Source organism: Hesperophylax consimilis, chromosome 1 (assembly GCF_061612785.1).
Source record: "Hesperophylax consimilis isolate HC1 chromosome 1, BYU_Hcon_1.0, whole genome shotgun sequence".
Lineage (NCBI taxonomy): Eukaryota > Metazoa > Arthropoda > Insecta > Trichoptera > Limnephilidae > Hesperophylax > Hesperophylax consimilis.
Window position 1 is genome coordinate 3,925,756 of NC_142836.1, and position 27,466 is coordinate 3,953,221.

At 34.9% G+C, this 27,466-nt stretch overlaps 1 pseudogene; it reads left to right on the plus strand.

Annotated features, from left to right (window-relative positions):
• The window catches only part of LOC149426145 (neuropeptide CCHamide-1 receptor-like), a 197,672-nt pseudogene that overhangs the window by 15,689 nt on the left and 154,517 nt on the right, over positions 1 to 27,466 (plus strand).

Genomic DNA, 27,466 nt, shown 5'->3' on the forward strand with positions numbered 1-27,466 from the left:
TAAAACATATGCCTGTGTTACTATGTGTTTATTTTACAGGTAATGCAGGTTATCAAACAGTTCTACAAAAGGTACATGGCTGTTTAAGGCCTAACGTGATACTTAGGCAATCTATTGACTCTAAGGGCTCTGATTGGCAAAGGTATAATAATAGCTCACGTGTAGATTACGGCGGATGCGGTGAGACGATGATGCTGATGCCATAGGCGGAATGCCTAGGCTGATGAAGAGCAGGAATACGACTCCTACAGGGCGGCGCATAAGCGGCGTGGGCGGCTGACGGCGAAAGGGCTGCAGCTATCGCTCAGGGCGAGGGCGGCACAGAAGCAGCCTGGAGCGGCCTGGGCCATTGTTGGGCGGCAGCTATCTCTCAGGGCGAAGGCGGCACAGAGGCGGCACCCAAGCAATGGGCGCGAGCTTGGGCGGCAGGCGGCCAAAGCCTGTCGTATGAACCCCGTGGGCGGCGGCGGGCGCACGGCCGCGGCCCAGGGATAGGACACAATCATATCCATGATGGTGTGGTCGGCTGAAGACTGTCCTGCCATGATAAACTGAGTCTATAGACGCGGCACATTATAAAACGAATGCACGCCGATCCATTATTACGGGCGCCTTTTGGCGGTAAAATGCTAATTACGAACTCGTCTCGAACATGTTGGTTGCTACGCGTCTGTCGGGGAACTGAAGCGTGGGTAGCTGGCCGCGAGTACTTGACCTGCGTTGGTCGCTCGCGGGGGGGGGCTTGTCCCACTCTTTGGCGCGTGCCCCATGCCCTTATAAGGACACGTTTTGCATCTTAGCCATATGATTGGTTGTAGGTACTTATAGGCCTACGTGACCAGTATCAGGTCGGAGACATCGCGGATGTACGTGTATGTATTGGTGTTCACCCGATTGTAGACATGCCGAGATGCGTATATACTAGTGTGTTTACACGCTCTGGGTGTATGATCGAATTCCGGCAACGCGTGAGCATATACTTAACTTTGCAGTTAGCTCTTGCAAGCTTTGTGCAAACATAACAGTGTGCTTTACAACATGTAAAGGTCCCAAAGCCCTCGATTTCAATGGTTCGATACCTCATAAATGTCTCAGTTATTGTAAACATTCCCAGGACTTGTTCCCTTGAACGTCGATGTTTACTCTATAGTGCATTTACCTCTAATTTTTGTGGGAAAGAAGAAGCCATTACTTATCTTTTTTATCGCCGGGTCCAAAGTTCATTTCTTTTGTCTTCCGTAGACACACGCCTTTCCGTTCACTGATTGGTTACTCAAAATTTTATAGCTTTTTGTTCAGATCTATTGGTTGACAAAATTCAATATTTATTTTCAGGCCTAGATAGGGGGTTCCTTTCTCGTCTTAGACAATTTTACGATCTCTCTGCTTTCGTCCCGGAACCTTGATTTAATTCCAACTATTACAGATGCCTACTGCAAGCAAACTGAATTACTTTTTAAATCAACAGATGTCGCTAGAATGACGGTTTTCATAAATAATTTGCATATTTTTTTGCAGCTATGGTTTATTTGTTTTTTCACTGTGATTTAAGCCTTTCATCACAACTCTCCAATGACATTCATCTACCACTGCATCAAAGTCACCTGTAATTAAAACTGCACACAAAAAAACATGTAAAAGAGAATGTTAGCTTTTGGCTTCCTCGTTCAACTTGCCTGAAGCTTCAAGATTAGGGAATCGAACTGGTTTACAAATTAATTCGAATAGCGCACATTTTCATATCCTGGAGAGTCATCAAATTGAGGGATATAAATAAATTGTCCACAATAAGGCGTGCGGGTAACTCTACATATTCCATCATCGACAATACAACGGATGATCCCTGACATAATTCAGGGCCATATAGGTAAAAGATGCAACGAAATAAGTAACCTTTGGCGGAAGCAAAACACAAAATCTTGGAGCCCATTTTTATTTTCTTATTATTTATGTACATCTTTGCAAGACCGAAATAGGTCACCATTTGCTCGTCGGTGGAAAGTTTTTGGGCAAAAAAACCGAATCGTAGATGTTTTATATTCAAAATAATGAACCACGGATGAACCTTTAGATGTCAATATGCTCTTCTTCCATCGAAGTTTTTTAGAGGAATCTCAATAACAGCACCCACATTGCTAGCATATTTAAAGATTTAGTTCCGTTTCATAACATTATAAAATTTACAGGAGGAGAAGAAGTTACTCGTATTTTCAACATATTTGATAACTGTGTAGAAACCACAGACAAACTACCAATTTAAATGAAAATCACTCACAAAAACACAGCACAACCGCTTTATTTGAAGACATGCCAACCAAGAGCCTATAGAAACATCTGCCACAGCCCACACCTGACCTACAAACGTTGCGCTCAGACATCAGCAATTTTGAGCGGCACTTGGCGGACATCTTGTGCATGTAATACCATTTTAAAAACAGTATAACCGGGTATTTGGTCTTTTGCTAACATTATGTGAGGCACACATTTTTTTATATTTTAATGTTGTACATTTTTTAAGTTTTTTTGAAAATATATCTTTTATCGGGGTTTTGACAAACAATTAAATAAACATATTAAATTATAAACATAAAAATTTCAAATGATGTTATTAATAGATAAAATTAAATACCGATCTTGAATTGCTGCATAACGTCTTCGTCGGATTCAGCTTTTAACATAGTGAAAAAAATTCAAAGTTTTCATCGGTTTGAAAGATGCCTATAGACATTGTCACGGAAGTAACGGGTTAAACTATTTGGCTTCATTAATAGAATTACCTCTGACTTCAATAATATATTTACCCTAAAAACTATTTACTGTTCGTTGATTCGCCCTAATCTATGCCTGCCTTATTTGTAATCCATTCTATGATCATATCGAATCCGTACAAAATCGCTTCTTATAGGGAATTGCATTGAGATTAGGGCTAGAAAGCGATTACTCATACGATGAACGTGAAGTAAAATTATTTTTTTCTTCTTTAAAAAACGTAGGAAGGACGTTGATTTAAAAATTATTAACAGTTTGATTGACTCACCTAGTTTTTTGCAACTCATCTTTTTCAATATCCTTTCCCGTAGACTAAGAAATAATGTTTTGCTTTTCCTCAATCAACACTCCACAAATTATGGATTCACCATTGTCCAGAATGACAAGACTTGTCAACTCAAGTCAGGACCCTACATTTTTCGGTAAAAGCCTCAATGATTTTTGTCAGTCGTTACGCAAGTAATATTGTGAATTGATGTTACTACATCAAAACCTTGTTACTGTATTGACTTAACAATATTATTATTGTTTTTGTGCCCTATTTTTGTCACAGCTGTTTTTTTGTAATTATCCTAAATCATAACATTTTGCCTTGTATTGACTTCGTGTAATATGATATGTGTAATTGGATATGGTCCGTTAGTAAATAAATAAATATAAATAAAAAAAGTCAAATCGCAAGCCCATTACAGGTTCAGCCTTTCCTCGCTTGGATTTCACATGCTTTATCTGGTGCGATGATTAAACGTCTGGTAATTGTGTTGAACAGATATGTAATGTGATTTATATATTTGCCTCGCACCCTTAAAGGGGTGCTCTTGGATACAGATTCGAAGTGCATCGAGTCGAAGTTGAGACGGAGTTAAAATTGGAAAAATCACTTTTGAGATTAAGTTCGACAGAATTTTTTTTTCTGATTACGATGGATTAGAAAATAGGATTTGTGAAAAAATTTGCACCATCGCCAACTTCAAGGTGACAAGAAATTCAATTCAGGGTCATGAACTTGAATATTCAAGATATGAGAAGGGGCGAGGTCCAATTGAATACACCCCTTGAATAGAGATTATCGTTGACACCGTCGACATAGTAATATAGTAAAGCAGCATCGTGTGTGTTTGCAAATAATATAGTTCAACAGCTGTGTTTTGAATTTTCCCTTTAGAAAACATGCACAACATACAACTCATTAATATTCAAACTCCGCTGAAGCGACACAAATCAAGTTTACTTTTGGTAAACCAAGTAAATAATTTCAAGAGAATAGTGCGTGTACGCCTTTAAGATGCTCGGTTTTGCGTGGAAAATAATTAAATTTCATATGTAGATGTACATCTTCGTGCGGGCACCAAACAGCTGTGGTATGCTCGTTGAAGTTCCTTCACCCTTGTTATGACCCGGCCACGAGAATGTGTGTTTAAAATATTCTCTTCTGCAATGAAGCCTTTAAAAAAAAATTACTTTTAGCATTTAAAGTGGAATTAATAACGGAAAGATGTGGACAGTCTGAAGCGTAGTATTCTCAGTGGACAGAATTTTTATTGATAGATTTATTGTGTTGCCCCATCATATTTCTACCCTTTATATTACCCTTTCTCCATCTTTGACTTTACAGTATTCATCATGAGGGCAGATGTCTAAGTACATTCAATACAATTCAATTACAATCCAACAGAATTCAGGTCTAAACTAAAAACTTACCTTTTTAAGCTGTCGTACCCTTAGATTAAATATACCATTCCTAAGAAAAAGTCCAGTTATATTCAATTTTTCAATTAAGTCCTAAATCCTGTATCTAAATTTCGCCAATAAACAATTAGATAATGTTAATTAAGTGTTAATCTCAAGTGACCTACCAGGTAAGTATTTTGCTGTATATTTTCTCCATAAATAGTTAAGTTATAACATAGATCACTGTAGAAATGTATTATAAGTTTGTACAGCGCCCTTGAGGTGATTTTGCACAAAAACGGCGCTATAGAAGTCATCCAATTATTATTATTATTATTATTGTGGTGTAGTATTTATGTATGTACAAGAGTTAGCATGTTGCGTGGTTATTTCCCTTATTACTTTGTATTATAGATTCCACGATATTTATTAACAATAAATTTTATTTTAATTAAATTAAAAAATAAAATGGAGTTCTACGAATTAAACACAAAAACAATAAATAAAAACATAGTATTTTCCTTGAGACTCTCAAGTAAGATGCTGTGTTTTTATTTAGCACGGCATTATAAGTGACCCACGGAATCTTAAATAAAGCAGCAAAACTAAAAAAAACTATATCACCACTAGGTAAAGGCTTCTTTTCGTCTCTCCTCGTATTTCCTTGTGATAATAATACGATCGATTGATCTACACTTTGATCTTAGCCAACAGGCCGAGAAGCGATGTTCTCATCACCTGCATATAGTTCATTTTAAATACCAATCCGGTATCAATCATCATTAATATGAGTAAAGATGATGGGGCTAACCTTCATAGTACTTTTTATCTGAGTAATTGAGGGCGGTACCATAGCGGTATAAATAAGTCGTCTAATCGTGGTTAAAACCACAGTTTGAATGGCCATGAAAGCCGAAACAGCTGTGACAATAACAAAAACGAAAAAATACTTGCAGAACTTAATAATTATACTATTAAATTTGATTTTAGTTATTATTTTTTTTAAAACTATGTTTTAGTTAACGCGGCGGTATAGTTAGGTTTTGTTAGGTTAGTCACCATTAATGTTAGATTTTCACAACACGAACTCTGTTTACATTCAGCACACGATAATATTGAACTTAGGGATGATATTTGCCCTATTTAATGGATTTTTCACGAGATTATTGATATGAAAAGCGAAATAACATGCACTCATAAATAATCGTATCATAAACAAATAACATTATCCGTGATTAATTCTTGTTTCTTCCAACGTAAGACTGTTAGGACGGGTTGTTTCCGATAGTATGAACAATTATTCAAATTTCAAAGTCAATTTTCAAGTTTTGTTATTATTTGAGTTCTGTCAAGCAACTCGCCTATAATGATATAATAACAGAACTTGAATAGAACAAAACCCGAAAATAAACGTTGAAATTTGATGAATTGTTCCAATTCTCCGAAACAACCCGTCATTAGGAAAAAAACATAGGAAAAAATAATTTGAATAGGAACTGCGATATTCAATAATCACAATACTGTTTTTACATGAAATAAAAAACAAATGAAGTTTTGAACAAATCTAAATAATTAGTGGCTGGTTTCATCAGTAATTGTCGAATTGTCAGGATAGCCGAGTTTGCTGTGACTAAGAGAAATGTTGGCTAAAGGAGAAGGAAGCTCAACAAGGCAATTATGCCGTAAACCTCAAAAATTTCACCGTAAAAATCGCAAATCGTATAAATATTATTCGTTTCTATAAATTGATTACTTTACTGTCTACCGTTGTTTTGGCGACTGACGTTGACTAACTAACTTTCACGACCTTTCCACGGTCGCAGGCGTAGGCAGAGAGGACGGACCGCCAACAAGAACAACTCGGTCTTGGAACACACTCCTTGCCTCATTCACATTCATACATCGTCACATATGACGTATAGAATATTTTTATTTAGTACTAGCTGACGTGTACCTAATGGTTTGGAGTAAGGTTTTAAGGTTGTGAATTCTAGTGTACCTTAAAACTGGCGCCATTTTAAGGTGGAAATAATATTTATTTTTTGTTAATCTAATGAAGTGTTTTTTTTCCTTTTTAGGATTTTTTTTCACTTGATCATGCCATGTCTTCCTCGGAAGACTGTTCCACTGTTATTTACTGTATACCACACTGTTGTTTACTGTGTACCACAATTTATAGAGGGGGTGACAGATTACGCTATTAGTTCAATGCGTTTTATATAACTTGATATTAATCGCCATACAATCCCATACAGACCTGTCACATCAAAAAATATGTTATGCTATAAATGTGAGCGTGGCGACGATATGTGCTGTGATCTGCTAGCCAGGCTATATTTGAAAATTGTGCGACCCCCTCTTCTACCTACGGCAGGAAAAGTCACCTGTCAAGGTGACAGATCCCATAAAAATAAATGATATTCCGCGGCAGCCCCCCCAATTGATCTGACCCCCTCTCCCGAGGAAGATTATAGCTTAGTGTGATAGCCTAACGTATTATAGGAACACGCCACGTCCAATTTATGTACGCGTTATATATATTAATATAGCCTAATGTGTCTAAGGCTTTAAAAAAACTAGATTACATCGATTTTTTTGGACTCCAGTGAATAATTCGCTCGGGGAATACTTCGAATACTTCGCATTCGAAGTATTCCCCGTGCGTCCCCGACATATTCTACCATTCATAACACTCTTTAACTACTCGTAGCAAGAATAAAAACAAACTTTGAAATTTTCAACGAAATCGGTCGATCAGTTTTTGAGTCTATAGGGAACAAACAAACAAACATTTGATATACATAGATTAGAAGATAGGGGATTGTATATATCGTGTCGAACTTCTGTAGTTGAAAAACAAATTGTTTTACGATTGAAAACAATGTTTGCCAACTCGATGAAACTCAAACAATGTAATAAGTACCTACATGATATTTACACGAACCTAATTCAGAAACATCATCGTTGCCTCGACTGTATGGATTTTGCTGTAGCAAAGGTATAATTATTATTCCCATACCTTGACAAAACTGAAATCGTCGCCTATCCAAATGACGGTAAAGTTTATTTGACTTTATTATGTGAAACCGCATAATTACGAAAGATACTCTCAGTATTGAACTGGTTGACCACCATTCAGAATTGAACCGTTTGCTTAAAATGGCTTTGACCAGGGTGACCAGATATGAATATCCCTACCTTCATCCTACCAATCTTCTTCCCCTCCCTACTACATTCAGCCTCACAACATATCCCAATTGGGTATGCCATATTTTCACTGGCTCCAGACGGTAGGTAGCAGACACTTGTGCGGTATTCACATAAAAAAGAAATATAAAAAAGCGTTCTTATTAACTTAAGTTGACTGGTTGTACATGTATATTCACACCTGTTTTATATATGTTTATTATGCGATATATAGATATCGATATTTAGATTTGGCTTAATTCTGTATATATAATTTTTTATTAATTTATTCCATCGCGTTCGAGGATTTATTCAAGTGCTAGAATTAATTGCCTCGATTAAATAAAATTTGAGAATAATACTGAAATAATGAGGGTTTTATACGAAAAACCTGTAAACCGGGATAAATTATTCACGGAATAATCAGTAAAAAAAAAGTCAGTAATTTTGTCGAATTTTCAATGAAAACGCTTAAAAGCCCAGGATTTTGAGTTCGTTGGAAACTCCGAACAGGAAGCTCATTTCCTATGAGCCCCTAGCGACAGTCTATATAAATACGTGTGTTTGGTTTTCGTTTTATTTCTAAGCTGTAGAACTTTCAGTTAAAATCACTTAATTGCTTTGTAAGTCGCTCAATTGAAAAATACATGTTTTGAGAAATTGATAAACTCAACAATAAACCCATAATTATATTATTATCTTACTGTCCAAAAAATAGAATCATTAAAAATTATAGCCCTTGTGGAGATGGCCAAAAAATAATTATCGAGAGATTTTTCCATGATTCACGTTATGGTTCATTATTCTCATTATCTTTGTAAATAATATTTCAACAATAAATTCGATAATGATTTTATCATGCAATTTGTTACCTTTCCATCCAACTAGGTACTTACTAATGTAATAATCACGTTCTCATTCAAGTGCAAACAATCAGTCAAATAAATAATTGTACGGCTGTTAGACATATCTAAAAAAATATTTCTATCGCAAATAATATTTGAAAAGGTATATTTTTCGTCTTTTCTTGGAAGTCTGTATTCCTTATTCAAGTGGTTATTCTAATGTCTGTATAAATGGTTATTAAAATCATTTGCTAATAAACACATAAAACCTATGCAAATTAATTTATTAGTTGATTATCATAAATAAATTACATCACAGAATAAAAAATACAATTATTCCAATTTAGTTTTAAGTAAATGATTTTTTTAACAAATTATTAAAAGCATTAATTACTCGCTTGAAATATCCATACAAATTGAAAATATCTCCCAGGTAAAAATTAATGCCACTGACGGAAATTGAACCCGCACCTTATGATGTCCGGTCAGGTGCTCTGGACCACTGAGCTACGTCAGCTTATTCCCAACCCGCCAAATAAATCACTTTTTAACTAATAACTCTATTTTTTTAATTGAGAATTAATGTCAGTTTTGGGAACACTGTGTGGAGAGTATTATTGTACTTATGAGAGAACGAGAGACTTAAGGAAATCCAACAAAAGAGTCTTGCAGACACTTAAAATAGATAATTCCAGCATGAAACTACCCATCCCCATGAAATGTGACCATGAAAAGGCAATGTTTGTAATAAATTACCCCATGTGTAAAGGTTATTTCACTTAAGAAGCATGTTCGTGCCAGTATCTTAATGAAAACCTTAAAGAAAAACAAAAGTGTACCGAATAATTAATGTTCACATTATGGGAACAGGTCTCAAAAGTAATTAATTAATAGTTAGCTAATCATTGAAGAAAAATATATACGACAACTCTTAATTAAAATGTGAAAGAGACAAAGACACTGAAAATTAAAATCTACTTGAACTCAAATCACCTTGCCTTACCGTGACTAGCATTATTATCTACCTTTTGAACTATTGCCCCTAGTTATATACAGTATTTTGATATCAATCCCCATACTTCCATTTTTTTAAATATCTTTAATTATTTGCCATTTTTTGCAATGCAATCCTTTTAAAGAATCTACAGAATATTTTTACAATCTATATGTATAAAAATTTAAAAGTACAGAAGATACAGAAAATTAAGGGTCGCAATTGAAACTATATCCGTGATCCTCTAGTCTTTCCGGGATGTGTAATGATGGAAGACGTAGCTAACAGACTTTTCAGTATTGAGTATAGATTGATGATTGGCGATGATTGGTCGTGTGTACGAAACCATTGAATAATAGCACTGCATTTTGTAAAAACTCTGCTTTCGTTGTATTCACATTAGATACAGGAAAAGATTTATTTTAACAAATTTACATCTTCTATGAAACTTATATGAGTTAGGATACAGAGAGATAAAACGTACGTGTTGTCACTGCTCCCAATCTTCTAAGACTATGACATCGCTAATTGGGGTATGTTTTGAGGCTGAAATTAGTGGGAGGGGAAGGAGATGAGGAAGATGAAGATGGAAAAGTACCTGGCAATTCAGATCTGGACACCAAATAGGCTAAAACCATTTCAAGCAACGTTTCGATCTTTCACCAGGTCGATACTGGAAGTATCTTTCTATCTGGAACGTTCCTTATATGCGCAATATTATTACATGAGATAATTGAAAAAATACCACAAATAAATCACTTGTTTTAAACAAGTCTTATGTTCAACACAATACTATCATTACGTCTAGCACATTTCAGAATATAGAAAATATTGTATAAATCGAAGTTTGTTAAAATAAAACACTCTCATTCACATGGAATTCACAATGTTAGAGTTTGGTAAAGAACAGATTTCATATGAAAGTTTCTTTTTGTTTTCACTAGAGAAATCACACGTGCGTGCGTAATGTGGTTTTAACGCGAATTTTGTTTTATTGTTTCATAATATAAAAATTCATAATATGCCAGTTTGACATGCAATACAAACATTTGTATTGGCAGTAAAATTGAGCACTGTGGTTGGAGTAATAATAACGTATTGGATATTGAATATGTATACAGGGATGTCCCAAAAATCGATGTATTCACATCATAAAATGTTTGTAAAATGTGGTTTGTTTTTGAAACATTGGCACTTTTATGAATTTCTTGAAAATTGACACCTTAGATTAGTTTTCGAGTACCACAGTTTCAAAATTGCATAACCTAAGATTCTATTTTTTTACATTATTTACATTATTTTTTATTATTTAATATTTGGGGTTGCTGTGCTGAGTGTCTTTCTAGGGAAAGTAAGGAGATAAAGTTCTGGGGAAGATAAAGGTGTGAGGGGTGGGTCAATACGTCCAGGAGTATCGGACGTATAAAATCATAGAACTCAAAAGGTCTCCCACAACCAGTCTCTTCCGATCCGACCCGCCACGCAGTAGTTGGGTAAACACCAAAAGGCCGCTGCCAAGACCTAGACAAACCTCACCCCATGAACCCAGGAACCCCTGCTAAGCCATCAAAAGTAGCGAATCACTAGGAGTGACCTATGGCAGGGGTTCTGGTTATCCAATAAATGGTTCCCGGGGCAGCGGCACCCACACTCACTTCCCAAATTAAAAATGATATGAGTGGATATTTCTATTCATTACAACGCTATGTTGTCAAATGAATGTAAATCACTTTTTCATAATCTTACTCATTCATTGAGATCATTAAATTATCAAATTACTTTTTTACATTTTTTATTTTTTTTATATTAACTCAACACAGGAGGCCCTGAAGAAAATAATTTCCCTCAGGGCCTATATCATCTTTGGGAATGCTGTGTGGAGGGTCTTTTTGTGGAGAGGAAGGAGTGAACATGGGTCTTGAAGAGTCCCATGTTGTAGGAGGGAGGGGGGGCACAGAGGCCGGCAGTTCGTTCCACAGCCGAGCTGTTGAACTTAAGAACGAATCGTAGAAGCGACCCGTTCTCATGTGACAAATGTCAACCGTGTACAAATGTTGGGCGAGCGTTTGGCGTGTATCCCGACTACGCACCGGTGCCGAAGGGATCAATGACGCTAGTTCCTCAGAGCATCTTCCATTGTTATACCGATAGAATAAGGACAGCATACCTACCTGACGCCTGTGCTCTAAAGATTGCAGTCCGTTTGTTAAGATTGGGGAATCTATCAAACGGACCGCCCGTTTCTGCACAGAGCCAAGGGTTTTTTTCAGGTATTTAGGGGCTCCGGACCAGAGATGGCTGCCAAATTCGACAGTAGGGCGCACTTGCGATTTGTACAGGGTCAGCAGTTGTGTACTATTAAAGTATCTGCGGGCCCTGTACAGTACGCCCAGCTTCTGAGAGGCCAGCTTTACTCTGGCTTCGATGGAGCCCCCATACCTGAGCTGGTCACTTATAGTTACACCAAGCATATCAATGGAAGGCCTGTTCGGAAGATTGCTTCCGTTGAAGGAGACTAGATTATCATTTAGATCCCTTTCAGACGTAATCAGACAGGATTGGGTCTTTACAAACATTAAATTCGACGAGATTATTTTTACCCCAGGAGGAAATACTCTCGAGATAACCGTCCATTCTCTGCTTCAAAGCCCTCCGAGCCGTTGGAGTTTGTGTGCCCATCTTACTCATTAAATGATACCAGTAAATTATCAAATTACTTTTTCATAATCTTACTTATTAATTAATACCAGTAAATTGTCAAATTACTGTAATTCACTGTTTCATAATCTTACTCATTAATTGATACCAGTAAATTGTCAAATTACTGTAATTCACTTTTTCATAATCTTACTCATTAATTGATACTAGTAAATTGTCAAAAGATTGTAGTTCACTTTTTCATAATCATACTCATTCATTGATATCAGTAAATTAAACCATTTTTTTACAGATACGGTCAAACCAACACAACAGGACGCTTCAAATAGTAAAATGTTTTCTGGCTCATGTCCAATTTTTATTAACAAAATTTTATACAGCATCCATTACCCCAAATATAAATAAAAATGCTATTACTCTTTCATTATTTTATTACAGAACAAGCTTTTAACCACGTGAATAAAAAGCATTTGAAAGCACAAGAAAAATTTGACGTTTTTAAAAGAACTATGCACCCAACACATTAATTTTTAAAAAGTTTTAATTCAATCCCCTTCTCTCCCCTGACATTGGATTAAGTAGACTTCCGATCTAGACAGGGGAAGAGTTAGTACGTAGGTACAGAATGAAATGTTGTTGCCAAGTCTTTGTATTTCCCCTGTCTGAGGAATGTCTAAAAAGATTTAAGTAATTACAGAAAATTCTGCTTCCAGCTGCCTCTACTCATAATGGAACTAAGATTTCCTGAAAAATAAAGAAAATAGAGAAAACACTAAATTTTGGTTTGAAGACGTGGTGTTGTTTTCAAAGTAGCTTTTTTTGTAAATACCGCACAAGAGTTCCAACTGCTCCCAACCTTCTAGAGTCAGTGAGACGATGGCATCCCCAATTGGAGTATGTTACGAGGGGAGGGGAAGGAGATGAGAGAAGGTGGGGGAGTACCTACCTGGCTATTCAGATCTGGTCACAAACACGGCTTAATTTATTTCAAGCAACTTTTCAATTCTGAATGGTGGTCTTACACCAGGGGATACTGAGAGTGTCTTCCACTCTGGAATGTGCCGCAAGTATACCATATTATATTATTTGAAAATAATATATTGTGAAATAACACACAACCTAATTTGCGAAGTCTGCTGAACATAAAAGTACATCAATTAACTATTTTTAGACTTAAATATTGTATTCATTTATGACAAACATTATAATATATTTATATTCTGTGCCTTATTTTTTTATATAAATATGTACTTTTTCTTTTAATGTTTTTTTTTGTTTCCTCCATACAGGAATTTTTACTTTTTTTATTGTTTCTTTACATTGTAACTTTTTTAGGTTAGAATTTTTAACCTCACTAGGACAAACCGGTGTTGAGGTTGAATATCAATACCTTTTTCTTTGTTTTTGTATTTGTTATACTTATGTGTATTACGTTGTTTCATTTTGTTCCTATTTAAAAATAAAGACGATTATTATTATCATTTTTATTTTTTATATGATTCCACCATGTAATGTATTAAATTTCTATCTGTTATTTGTAAAAGCCCGATGGGCGTAAATAAATAAATAAATAAATATATCTATTAGTGGTCAGTTTTAGTAATGATTCAAAACTATATATTTATGATTGTGCATTTGGAATATATTTTTAAACCTTTTGAATACAACGGGATGATAGTATGATGAGAAAAATTCCCAACAATGTATTTAAAATAGGGAAGAACGATTAGTTGTTTCGTACAGATGGAGCGTATGAACAAAGTAAGGAGTATAAGGAGAGAGGATATATTCGTCAGGAACGACGAATACACGACACGAACAAGTGAACCAAATACTTGATTCGCGCCATGTCGAGAGACAGAGTAAAATAAGGTTATGTATAATATGATGTTTGAACGTGAATGAAGCAAGGATTGTGTACCAATACCAAGTTGTTTGGCAGTGCGTCGTCTATATATTTTCCCTTGCCGCAAAAAGACGTGATTGTTTGTAGTTAGATATATTATCTTTCAAGATGTTCAAGTTACATTCATTTTCCTGTGAAAAATCCACAACAAGCGTTAGAACGCAAAAACCGTACTCAGAGGTTGAGATATATTAATTTCTTTATAGTCTTAATAAAACTGTACTTCAGTCCGATTCGAGCCGCGGTCAACAGTGGTTGTGTGTACCTTACTATTGCATAGTGTCATTCGCCCGTTCCTGCGCCGCGTACAGATAAGAGATTATTGTTACATTTTATTTAATTTTGTTTATCGTATACCTATTTGTTTGCATTCCTGCTTACGGCTAATCCGTTTTTGTTTGTACAGTCAATGAAATAGACTGCGTATTATTTTTTCAGTTTAATTTTTAAAAGTTAATTTTTTTTATATAATGGAGGAACACGAGGATAGGCCTCCCGACCCAGGGTCGATATTGGATTTTTCTGATTCGGAATCTAATACGAGCCAGGTTTCTGTTACGCTCCCATCTCGTAAACGACGACCATCGCGTAGCCTTCACATTCCATCGAAAGTTAAATCTATGCCACTGATTCAACAAACCTCGACCTCTAACGACCTTAACACAAATAGTAACATCCAGCCAAGTACTTTAACTAGCAATAATGCAAAAAGTACTGACTTACTTTATCCTGCTTCAGCTTCCGGTCCATTTATCGTTAGTGTTCAGAGAGCTGAACAGGGAAAACTTATTCATCCTATAGATTTTGGAAAATTCGTATTTGACTCAAAAAATAATAACCTTGGTATTGTTAACGGTTCAATTAAACCGGAAGGGCGATATAAATTATCTATCGAGTTTAACACTGCCGCTTCCGCAAATGGATTTGTAAAAAAAATTGACTCGCTCTCAAATCATAAATATAAATCGTTTATCCCTACATTTAACCTTTCGAGAATGGGTCTTGTGCGAGGAATTCCCGCGGATATCCCAGAGGCTGAAATTGTTGATGCTTTGAATAATTCTCATGGAACCCCGAAAGTATTAAAAGCACGTCGACTGAACTACAAGGATTCTACTGATGGAAACACGATCTGGAAACCTTCCCAGTCTGTTGTTGTTACATTTGAGGGACAATCCCTACCGCCTCGTGTGTTAATTTATTATACCTCGCTTCCCGTCGAAGTTTATAAATTTCCAACAATTCAATGTTTCAATTGCTGCCGGTTCGGACATTCGAAATCCGTATGCCGCTCCCCCCCACGTTGTTACTATTGCGGAGAAGGTCACCCATTTGATCAATGTCTGAAATCTTCCAATGATCCCATTTGCATTAACTGTTCGGGTGCACATACCGCGGTCAGTCTAGCCTGTCCGGAATTAACAAGACAGAAGAATATAAAACATAAAATGGCTACCGACAACATTTCGTACTTCCAGGCCTCAAAGTTAATCTCTCCTGCGAAAAAATCATTCGCAGAGATGACATCGTCCTCAGCTCCTTTCCAAACAACCACCTTTTTAAATTCAACGTCATCTTCTCACAGAGAAACCATTCTCAAGCCAGTCAAACCCAACCCAAAATATACACCTTACCTTGATAAAAAACAATTGAATAATATTTTGGCCAGCCCGAATGGGAATGCCAAATCCCAGACGCCCAATGGGTGTGCCATTAATGGCAATACTTCCCCTCCTGCTCTCCCCGAAATAATGAATAATAATTCTTTTATACAAACATTAATTACCCTTTTAATTTCTATCCTCACAAACAACAATACTGTACCGTCCAACGCTGCCGATTTCATTAAATTTTTATTATCTTGCCTCCCCAATGGCTCCGAAACTGAACAAAATTCTTCAGTGGAACAGTAGAAGCCTCTTCGCTAACAAATCTGACCTAATTCAATTACTCGACGAACACGACGTTTCAGTAGCCGCCATTTCTGAAACGTGGTTAAAACCCTCCTTTCATTTAAGAATTCCAGGTTATTATTGTCTCAGACACGACAGACCGGATGGTAAAGGCGGCACGGCTCTGATAATCCATAATTCTATCCCGTTTAAACAAATTAATATTCATACTCCCTCCGACGATATCCAGATAATAGCAGCTGTCTTATCTGATATCACAATATTGTCAATATATATTCCTCCCTCTACGACTTTTATTGAAAATGAATGGGCACCAATATTAACCCAGATTTTTTCACCTTATATGATCCTTGGAGATTTTAATGCACATTCCCCTTCTTGGGGTAGCGAAATAACAAATCGTTCTGGCCGCAATCTTTTAAATTTTATTGATACCCATAACCTATGTTTTTTAAATGACGGATCTCCAACCAGATTCACCCCCCCTCATCAACGGAAAAGTGCTGTTGATATATCTCTTTGTTCGTATTCGTTAGCATCTAAATGCTCTTGGGACATCCTAAACGATCCCCTCTCTAGTGATCATTTCCCAATTATAATCCGCTTCCACCATCAATTCAACACTTATTCACCCCCAGTTAAAAATAATCTCAAATTTAAAACGAAAGATGCGAATTGGAGCACTTTCTCTTCTGAACTAGATAACCTTATTAATTTAACAAAATCGTCCCCGGGAGACATCAGAATGCAATGTGAGACGTTTCCTTCTATGGTTATAAATGCAGCAGAAAAATCCATCCCGAAACGCAATGCGAACATTAAAATAAAACACTCTACTCCGTGGTGGGACGAGGAATGCACTCGCTCCGTCAACTCTCGAAAAAAAGCAATTTCCTCTTTTCGTAAGTGCATGTCACTAGAAAATTTTTTATCAGTTAAAAAAGCCCAGGCAGAAACCAAACGAATTTTGAAAAATAAGAAGCGCGCTGGATGGCGGAAGTTCTGTGAGAACCTGTGTCCGGAAACTCCCCAGTCTTCAGTTTGGTCTAGCTTAAAAAAATTCGGATCATCGTATTCTCCGCCGAGAATCAAACATATATCAGAAGAAATTCTTATAGGATTTGCGGATAAAATAGCCCCCCCATCAGTTGCCGGATGTGAAGAAATGCCTTCTATTAAGCCGTATTCATCCCACTCTAACTGGCTAGATGCTCCTTTCTCCATTGATGAGATGAAACGAGTGATAAGAGCCCTTTCTGACTCTGCTCCGGGTCCCGATGGAATATTTTATAGTTTCATTAAATCATTTTCTGATATGGCGGTTGAATATTTCTTATCTCTTGTTAATAATATGTTTGAAACAGGACTAATTCCGGATGATTGGAAAACTCAAAAAATCATTCCTATTTTAAAGCCTGGAAAAAATCCATCTGAAATTTCGTCTTATCGGCCTATTGCTCTTTCATCATGTTTGATGAAAGTAGCGGAGCGTTTGATAAAAAACAGACTAGAGTGGTTTGTTGAAAGTCAAGATATTATCTCACCAAATCAGTATGGTTTTCGGAAAAAGAAATCTACAATGGATAATTTAAGTTTGTTCACAACTGATATCCGAGTTTCTCAATCCCTAAATTCTTATACATTGGCCACATTCCTTGACCTTTCATCAGCTTACGATGATGTTTTACTGAATGTTTTGAAAGAGAAGCTAATTAAAAAACAAATCCCCCCGAAATTGGTCCAATTTATTATTAATTTGCTCACATATAGGTCCATTATTATTGAGTCTTCCTCTAAATGCTTAAGGCGCAAACTATGGAGAGGTTTACCTCAGGGTTCTGTTATCAGTCCTCTGTTGTTTAATATTTATATGAGCGACCTAGACTCAGTAATTCCTTTTTCTATCAAGCGACTTTACTTTGCGGATGATATCCTCATATATTTGTTGCATAAAAATATTATTCTTGCAGCTAAGGAAATGAATTTGGCTTTACAATATATTAAAAGCTGGTTGTCAATAAATGGGATGAACCTGGCGGCATCTAAAACAAGGGTCGTGGCTTTCACGCGCAAAAGAAAATTTCCCCACTTCTCAATCTCTTTTGATAATGTGCCTCTACAAACTGCTACTCAAATCAAATTCCTTGGTCTTCTTTTGAACCATAAATTATCCTGGCTTCCACACATTCAGATAATTTCTACAAAGTGTGAAAAGGGACTTAATATGATGCGAGCAGTTTCCAGAGTATGGTGGGGATCTCATCCTACCACTCTTAAATTAATGTATAATTCCCTAGTTTGGAGCCACTTGGATTATGGCACATTCCTTTTTGACCCCCTCCCTAAATGTTTAGATAAGAAAATGGAAAGAATTCAATCAAAAGCCCTCAGAATGATTATTGGAGCTATGAAGTCTTCTCCAATTAATGCGCTTCAGGTGGAATGTGGGGAGCCTCCATTATATTTCAGAAGGCAATTCCTTGCCAATAAATATATTTTCAAGGCTTTATCGTTATCACATCATCCTATTAAACAAAGTCTTAATCGGTTAAGTGTTGATTTGAATTCTAACAAAAGATTGAGAGAAAAAAAATGTTTTCCTCTCCTAATTAAAAGTTTTCATCTCTATAATTCTCTGTCATCTTCACTCCAATATCTTCAAGAATTTTCCAATCTCCCTATATACAATATTCCATTTAAGGCAATCACTTTTATGCCAAACACAATAACATCAGACTTTCGGAAGAATATTTTATCTTCCCCAAATAAATTTCAAAATGTGGATGACTGTTTTAAAAGCATTGTGGCTTCAAAATTCCCTGGATTTTCCACCCTTTACACAGATGGTTCCAAATTTGAAAATAAAAGTTGTGGAGCATCGATATATGGTCCAGAATTCAACATCAATCTCACTTATAAATTACCGAAAGAAGTCTCCATATTTACAGCTGAATGCTTTGCAATTGAACAAGCGCTAAATCAAATCCAGGTTCTCAACATTCATCGAGCCTTACTATGTACTGATTCGCTTAGTGCTCTAACTAAAATTATGTCAAATATTCTATGTTATCCGGAAGACAGTATTATATGTAAAATAAAAAATCTTCTCAATTCTCTAAGTGAATCTGGGTTTGAGACGATATTGGCCTGGGTCCCTGCCCATTTGGGTATAGAGGGTAATGAGATGGCCGATTCTCTCACCAAATCTGGTTCAGATTCCGGAACTATCCCACTAAATTTTAGAATTCCTATCTCCGATGTCTTCCCGATTCTTAAATCCAACATGACTCGTGCCTGGGAAGAAAATTGGGCAGTCTCCAAAATAAGAACTGGATCTTTCTATGCTGGAATTCAAAACCATATCCCTGCTAAGCCATGGTTTCACGGTAAAAAACTTTCAAAACGATTCATTTCATGTATTTCGAGAATGAGAATTGGTCACTGTTCAATTGCATCTCACTTGGCTAGAATTAGAGTTTTGGATGATCCGGTCTGCCAGTGCGGTGTGGAAGAGGAAACCCTCGACCACGTTTTCTTTAACTGTAAAAACCATTCATCTTTCAAGAACATATACCGCCGGCTTATTAAAATCACACACCAGTCCCCACTTAACATTTCATACCTTTTATCTCTTAACAATTCTCGTGTTCAAACAGCTTTATATAAGTTTATTAACCTAAATGAATTCAACATATAATTTGTTTTAGTGATCTAAATTAGTCCAATATTTAATTTGTTTTATTATTCTCCCAATACATATAATTACCGAATTTTTTTTATCCACTTTAACTGTTACCGGCACAAAGCACTCTTTTCAGGGTGAAATGCCTAAAACCAAAAAAAAAAAAAAAACTGTACTTACTTGAATCCTTTTTATTTTAGCCGTACAAATCGGCCGTGTTAAAATAATATGTACTATTTTTGGTAATATCCGGGGATTATTAACAATATTATTTAATTAAAACATAATTATAAAAAATCACGTTAATGTATACCTTCCTCAATAAACCATAAAAACTGACAATAATATTTCTCAGTAGGTAAATTGCAGAACCGGTAATAAAGACTCATTATAACGCAAATATTAACTCATTTTTCTCCGTGTAAGCATAATAGATTTTGTCTCTGATATATTATATCGGCTTGCTTTCTTCCACTTGTCTGAAATAATAATGTACAAGTATTTTTTTTAGTATTTGCGTTATAAACAATATTTACACATTCATGTTTTTGAGTGCTAGAAAAATTGTTTATGTCATTGACCAATATAATAACGACTTTAAAAATATTAAAATATACATAACAATATAAAACAGTTATGATAAAATGTAAAAAGATTCAAAGAGTGTTTTTTTCTATACTTACATTTAAACGTGAAGTGGGTACCAATAATAACAATGAAGGAAAGTGATGTTATTAAATTAAAACTGCTGTTATTCTGCTATCTAAACAGTTTTTTTTCACAATAAAAACACATAAATTTGTTTTTGACCACTATAGTTTTATTTTCACTCTACCGGTTTCGGAAGAACCCTTCCTTCGTCAGGAGAATATTAAAAACTAAAACGGTAGAGTGAAAATAAAACAGTAGTGGTCAAAAACAAATTTATGTGTTTTTATTGTAAATTATTATGAGCCACAAAGTGAATGCTTTTTACAATTAGTTTTTTTTTTCAATTCAAACTGAAAGCAGAACAGGAGAAAAAGAAGGAACCCCTAAACACGAGTTATTCTCAATTAGGAAGGTATTAATTAACAGGTTGAAACATATATTATATATTTACCACTATGCAGATCATTTGATATAACATACTGTTGAACACCGTCATTGGACGGTTGGAATATATTGTTATAGTAAATAACATTTAACACTGCTCTTTACGAGATAGTTAGATTATCGGGAACGAGCAGATAGGAAAGATTAAACACATATATTGACATTTACCTTGGCCGTTCATTCGTTTCTGATTGCCGGCAGCCATTTTGGAGACGCTCAGGGGGAGTATGGTTTATCTTTGAAGAAATCATCTATATTGCAAACACTATTTACAGATATTACTGATGTATCATTTATTGATAACATAATTATGAAAATTGCGAAATCATTTTAAACCTATGGCATGGAACAATTTTATGCTGGAAGTTACGGGCTCTGTGTATATTTGTTAAATGTATCATTTATTGAAAGCGCTTATGGCGGGCAAATGATGAGAAACGTTCTCATCTCTGTTCTGGAGCCCAAGCTGATATTGTCGTTCTCCATTTTACTTTATTGTCTTTGCCTTTAAACGCGTTTTCCTACGATTTCCGAATCCGCGAGACAGTTGTGGCCGTCTGATGTTAGTTATTTAGTGTTGTTAATTAATCTTAGGATCTCGTTTATTTATCCCTTAACTCCCTTGGACAAATTTATGTATCCCAGCTGAGAATCGAACGGAAACTGGTGCTTCCGCGTTCCTTGGTTTACTATATCTCTTTCGCCTAACCGCTTGGTGCGTGTTTTTTGATATCTAATTAATCTTCCACGTTCATGTGGCGGGATTTGTAACTATTTTTCTAAGTAGTGAACCATAAACACTCCGGTTGCAATTATTTTCCAAACTGAATTTGCTGTTCATTGCTAGTCCAAATCATAACAATATACTTGTTATTACTTTGTAATTTTCTTAATGTTAACCCTCTTTAGAATTAAAATTAAAAAACTTTTTCACTTTGTTCCACTTATTTATTATTACCAGGACCGGTTTCATCCTACTACGGACATTTTCAGACTGATAAAAAATTAAAAAAAAAACATATTTCAATTTTCATGACCTCTAAAGGCCACCTGGCTTAAAAGTAATTATAAAAAAATAATATTGCCTTACTTGTGAAGATAGTATATTGAAATAATATAAATTAAACATTAAATATTGTAAAAAAGGCGTTTTACTGGCCGAAATTTCAATTCAAAATGATTTAAATGATTACCAATAATTAAAATATCTCATGTACGTAGGTACTGGATATTTCCTATGTCTTTTAATTTAAAAAAAAATATTGGTTGAATATTTTTGCCCTAAATCCAAAATTAAATTTACATAAAATAAGCATAGTCGTTCCTCTTATGTAACTTTCTAAATGACATTTGTTTAAAAGAGTTTATTAGAAGTTTTGTTAATAATAATGGATAATGGTAAATTATAGGAAATAACACATGAAGAGAGTCTGTCTTGGGTGAGCTCACTGATTATTGCAATTCCTTTATTTATTTATTTATTTATTTATTTAATATCAACGGTATAAATATACCATAAACAATGATAAGATGTCACAGTTAAAATATTTTAAAAAAAGAATTACAAATATATGTGGCATTTGATTGTGAAATGACATTAGAGAGTAAGTAGGTAAGTAAGTAAACAAGAGATACAAGTACATAAGTTTGTATAGTGCAAATAAGGTAGAATTAGATTAAATTAATATTGATTGAAAAGATTTGATAGCATAGCCCTCTTGTACCTACCTTGCGTGCAGTTAAATAGATCTGTTGAGTTTAGAATTTAGAGTCGAAAGTTATCCCCAGGTCATTAATTTCTTCGACAGAGGTAAGGATTGAGTTATTGAGTTTATATGAATGAATAATTGGTTGATTTATTCTGTAAAATTTAATTGAATAACACTTATTTATGTTCAGGTGAAGTTTGTTAAGAGAACACCAATTAATTAACCTGTTCAAATTATTTTGTAGACAGATACAATCTTCAGCACTTTTGATTATTTTAAATATTTTTAAATCATCTGCGAAAAGTAACGTATTAATATCTTCATCAAATATATTTACAATATCATTTATGAACAGTAAAAATAATATTGGGCCTAAATGAGACCCCTGTGGTACACCACTGGTAGCTATAAATTGATTGGAAATGAACAAATTGATTTTTACAAGTAAAACTCTATTGGTTAGATAGCTAGCAAACCATTCTAAAAGTTTTCCGCCAATACCGAGCTTACATAGTTTGATCAGGAGAATTTTATGGCATACTTTGTCAAAGGCCTTGATAAAGTCCGTATATATGGAATCGACTTGAGTTCTGTTAGCTAATGCGTTTGATATATAGTTTTCATATAACGAGAGATTTGTCAGAGTTGATCTACCTGACAAAAATCCGTGTTGATTCGGAACAATGAGATGGTTAATACATGGTGAAATTTTATCAAGTAATAGTTTTTCAAAAAGTTTAGGAATTACAGATAGCTTACATATTGGTCTATAGTTAGTAACATCACTTTTATTACCCTTTTTAAATATAGGAGTTAGATAACAACATTTCCAAATATCAGGGAAGCACCCTGTGTCAAAGGATTGATTAAACAATAGAAAAATCGGCTCAGCCAGTGAAGTAATGCAATTTATCAGGATATTGGGATGTACATTATCAGGTCCAGCCTTTTTGTTTTTGTCTAAGGATTTGATTTTACTTATAACATCGTTTATGTTGATGTGTATGGCAGGGATATGTATGCTCTCGTTAAGCGACGAAGGTGGTATATAATTGTCTGGGATATCTTCGTCATAGACGCTTTTAAAATAATCAGCAAAATAGTTAACTTTTACATTCATGTCAGTACTACTCTTTTCTTTGAAGTGCATTGAAAGCGGTAAACCTTGTTTGTTTTTTCTAAGAGAGTTAACGTGAGTGAAAAAGTTTTGTATATTAGAAGGTATAGAGTTTTCGATTCCATTTATATAATTGAAATATGAATTTCTTGATAGTTTTTTACATTGAGTTCTATAGTTGTGAAATATCTTGTAGTCGATAAGAGAGTTCGATTCTTTAAAGTTTTTGTGTGCAATTTTTTTACAGATAACTAGGTTTATTAGCTCGCCACTGAACCATTTTGGGAACTTCGCTTCCTTGAAGTGTGAAAGTGGTACAAAGCTTTCAATGGCCTTATTAATAATTTTGTAAAATAATTCAAGATTATAGTTAATAGTATTATTATGGTGAAGAAATGACCAGTCTTCATTTGCAAGATATTGATTCATGTTAGAATAGTCAGCTTTGGAGAAATTATAAGTTAGGTTAGGAAGAACAGTTGTGTCATCTGGTGAGTTATTAGTAGTGATGGTTATGCTTAGGGCGGGGTGGTGGCAGTCTAGGGGGTGGCAGTCTTTATTGATCAACCATTGTTTTTTAAAAGCGATTTTAAAATGCAAATTGAAAAATAGTTTCATGTACATGCAGGCGGTTATAATATTTTTTTTTGATTTTATGGATTCTTTCGTAATCCTCTAACTAGCTAGGGCTTATAACAATACCCTTTCATGTTTCTAACTGACTAGTACTGCGGCTCATTTAGCCTTATGTATTACTATTACCGTCTGATGTTGGTATTTATTTGGCTGATTTTTCTTTACATTTAAGTGTTTTATGAGGAAAAATTCTTAAATTGATAAAAAACCTCATACAAACGGCATGGAAAAAAACAATAATTTCTGAACTTTTTTTATATATTATGCCAATATGATTTTAAGCATATCATTTTTCCGTCTTTGGGCTGAATCCTTTTCGCTTTGTTGTTTCTTATGCACCTACGTGTCTGTGTTAACTTGCATATCTACCTACAAGGAGAAAAGCAGTTGGGAGAAAATAGTTTATGACATGAAAAGGATACATTATTCTTCTTCGCTGTCGCAGTCGTCATTCTCATTAAAATATTGTTGGCTCAGGGGATTCTGTATTGCCGACAATAATCTGATGCAATTATTTGTTCCAGCTACATACTCTCCCTCGCCCTGGCAGACCTGCTGGTGATCACCACCAGCTTGCCCTTCACCTCCACCGTATACACGGTAGAGTCCTGGCCGTGGGGCAGCACGCTCTGCATCCTCTCCGAGACCATCAAGGACGTGTCTATCGGCGTGTCTGTCTTTACACTGACCGCCCTCTCAGCGGACAGGTTTTTCGCCATCGTCAATCCATTGAAAAGATGGCACGCTAATGGTAAATAAAATGTTTACTTAAATTTGTTGCTTATAATTGGTATACCTTAAATGATCTAAAACGCATTGAGCTCACCTAACAACGGAAGCAATTTAAAGCCACAAAAACCCCATTAATATTACTAGATACGATGCGGCGAAGCGTAATAGTGCTTTTTTATCCAGTATTTTACGGGTACACCAGAACTAAACGCTGAAAACTACATTGATTTAACACATAAATATTGTGCTGAAATACCAGTCCTAAGAGGATTAACCCGAGCAACATGCTCCGTTTGATCTAATTCCCCTATCATAAACGGAGTGCAAGCTTTAGAGCACAGGTAGATATGCTGTCCTTATTCTACCAGTATTACAATGGAAGATGCTCCATGGAACTAGGGTCATAGTTCCATTCAGCATAGTCGAGAAATACGCCAAATGCGCGCCCGAAATTCGTACACGGTTGAAATTTGGCGCGTACAGTTCGGCTGTGGAACGATTTGCCGGCCCCTGTGTTTCCTCCCTCCTACAATTTTCACTCATTTCTCTCCTCATACAGACCCTCCACACAGCACCCCCAAAGCTGACAAAGTCTCTGATGTAAATTATTTTAATGTAAAAAAAAATACTTTACGTACAGAAATAGACACTTCACCACAATCTACACATCTGCCAATACGATGGACTCTATAACGCTGTCAGAAACCTTAGCATAAGAAGGAAGAAGCGCGCAACGGCATAGTAACCCAAAATTTGTATTCTTGGTAAAAAGTTCACTGTTTCATAAAGGTTCCATCAAACAAAGATGGGATCGATATAAAAGCGATATAAAAAAATTAAATCATTTTGTGAAATCTGATATTTTTCATTCTAATAAAATAGCCCATAACTTTAACAAAAATTTATTAAGACCTGAGCACAGGTTCTCCTAATGAGGTGTTTATGAAGCACTGTAACGGAACACTTGAGTTTAATATAATATTATACACCATTTTTTACAGTAACAATTATTTCTACTTCAAGCTCCTTAATATAATTAATGTAATATTATTTCTACCATCCTTGCTTAGGAAAATGTTAACTGAATACAAAATTTTATCATATATAAAATAAAAAACATTATCTTTGATCCTCTGCGGGTGAAAACTCAAGTAAAAAAACCCGTTTACTGTTTAATAACAGTTCTTTGTGTGGTTTGCGTTCGAATACAAAACCTCTAACTTCTGTTAAAGATTTGTCCTCGAAGATTGCGAGAAAAAATGTTTGGGTTTTATTTATTTATTTATTTATTTACACATATACGGCACAACACGTGCCATTAACATAATTGACATACTTATAATAGTACAACAACATGAAGAATAACAGTATAAATGTTAGTAAAATTTAAGAAAATAGGTAAAAAGTAAGGTAATAAGTAGTGTATAAAAACTATAATGTATAAAAGTAAATTGTAAAGTGAATAGTTTAAAATATAAAGTATTAAAGTACAAACCATAATTTATTAGGAAAAAGTAAAAATAAAAATAAAAATTTAAAGATTGAAATAAAACAATAAAATGTACCAATAAGATACCTATCTCAAGGTACCGACAATGATTTAAATATAAAAAGTAATAAATCCTGGATTATGTTAACCGATATGATAAATTTTACAAGTACTTATGATTTCAAGTGCATTAATAGTTTTAGAAGTACTGGTAGGCATATTATGTTTACATGATGTATTTACGTGGTACTAGCAAACAAATTTAGTTTAACGCATCTTTTGTATGAAGACAGATTACCGGCAGCGTGATCAATATTAGCATATTCATTGCCTAAAATATGCAAGCGATTTATGGTTGAGTTTTGTTCTGCGTTCGTCATAGTATTGTCACAGTGGAAAGGTGTTTTGAGTCGAATCGGTCTACTAGGTACATGGTAATTTATTAATGAGACCAATTCAGGGGAGTCAAACCAGTTATTGTTTATTTTAAATAAAAAAATAAGATCATTGAGTATTCTTCTATCTTTTAACGATAAGAGTCTCATTTTTTGTAATAAAGATTCATAGTTTATGTCAACCGCGGGAATACCTAATTTGAAATTAATTGATCTGAGAAATTTGCGTTGGATTCTTTCAATGGAGTTTGCATGGCTTTTGTAGAAAGGGTTCCATATGGGGGAATTGTATTCTAAATGACTCCTAACCAGAGTTGTATATAGTATTTTAAATGTTTGGATATTTTTAAAATCTTTACAAATTCTTACAATGAAGCCCAGAATTTTCATTGCTTTACCCGTTATTATATCAATGTGATTGGTAAATAGTAGTTTAGAGTCGAAGGTTATTCCAAGGTCCCTTATTACAGGTACTGACAATAAACTGTGATTGTTAAAAGAGTAACTATATTTGATAGGGTTTTTAATTCTAAAGAAACTCATGATTTGACATTTTTTTATGTTAAGTGTAAGTTTGTTAATGGTACACCATTCTACGAATTTTATAAAATTGGATTGGAGGGACAAGCAGTCGTATATATTTTTTATGATTTTATATATTTTCATGTC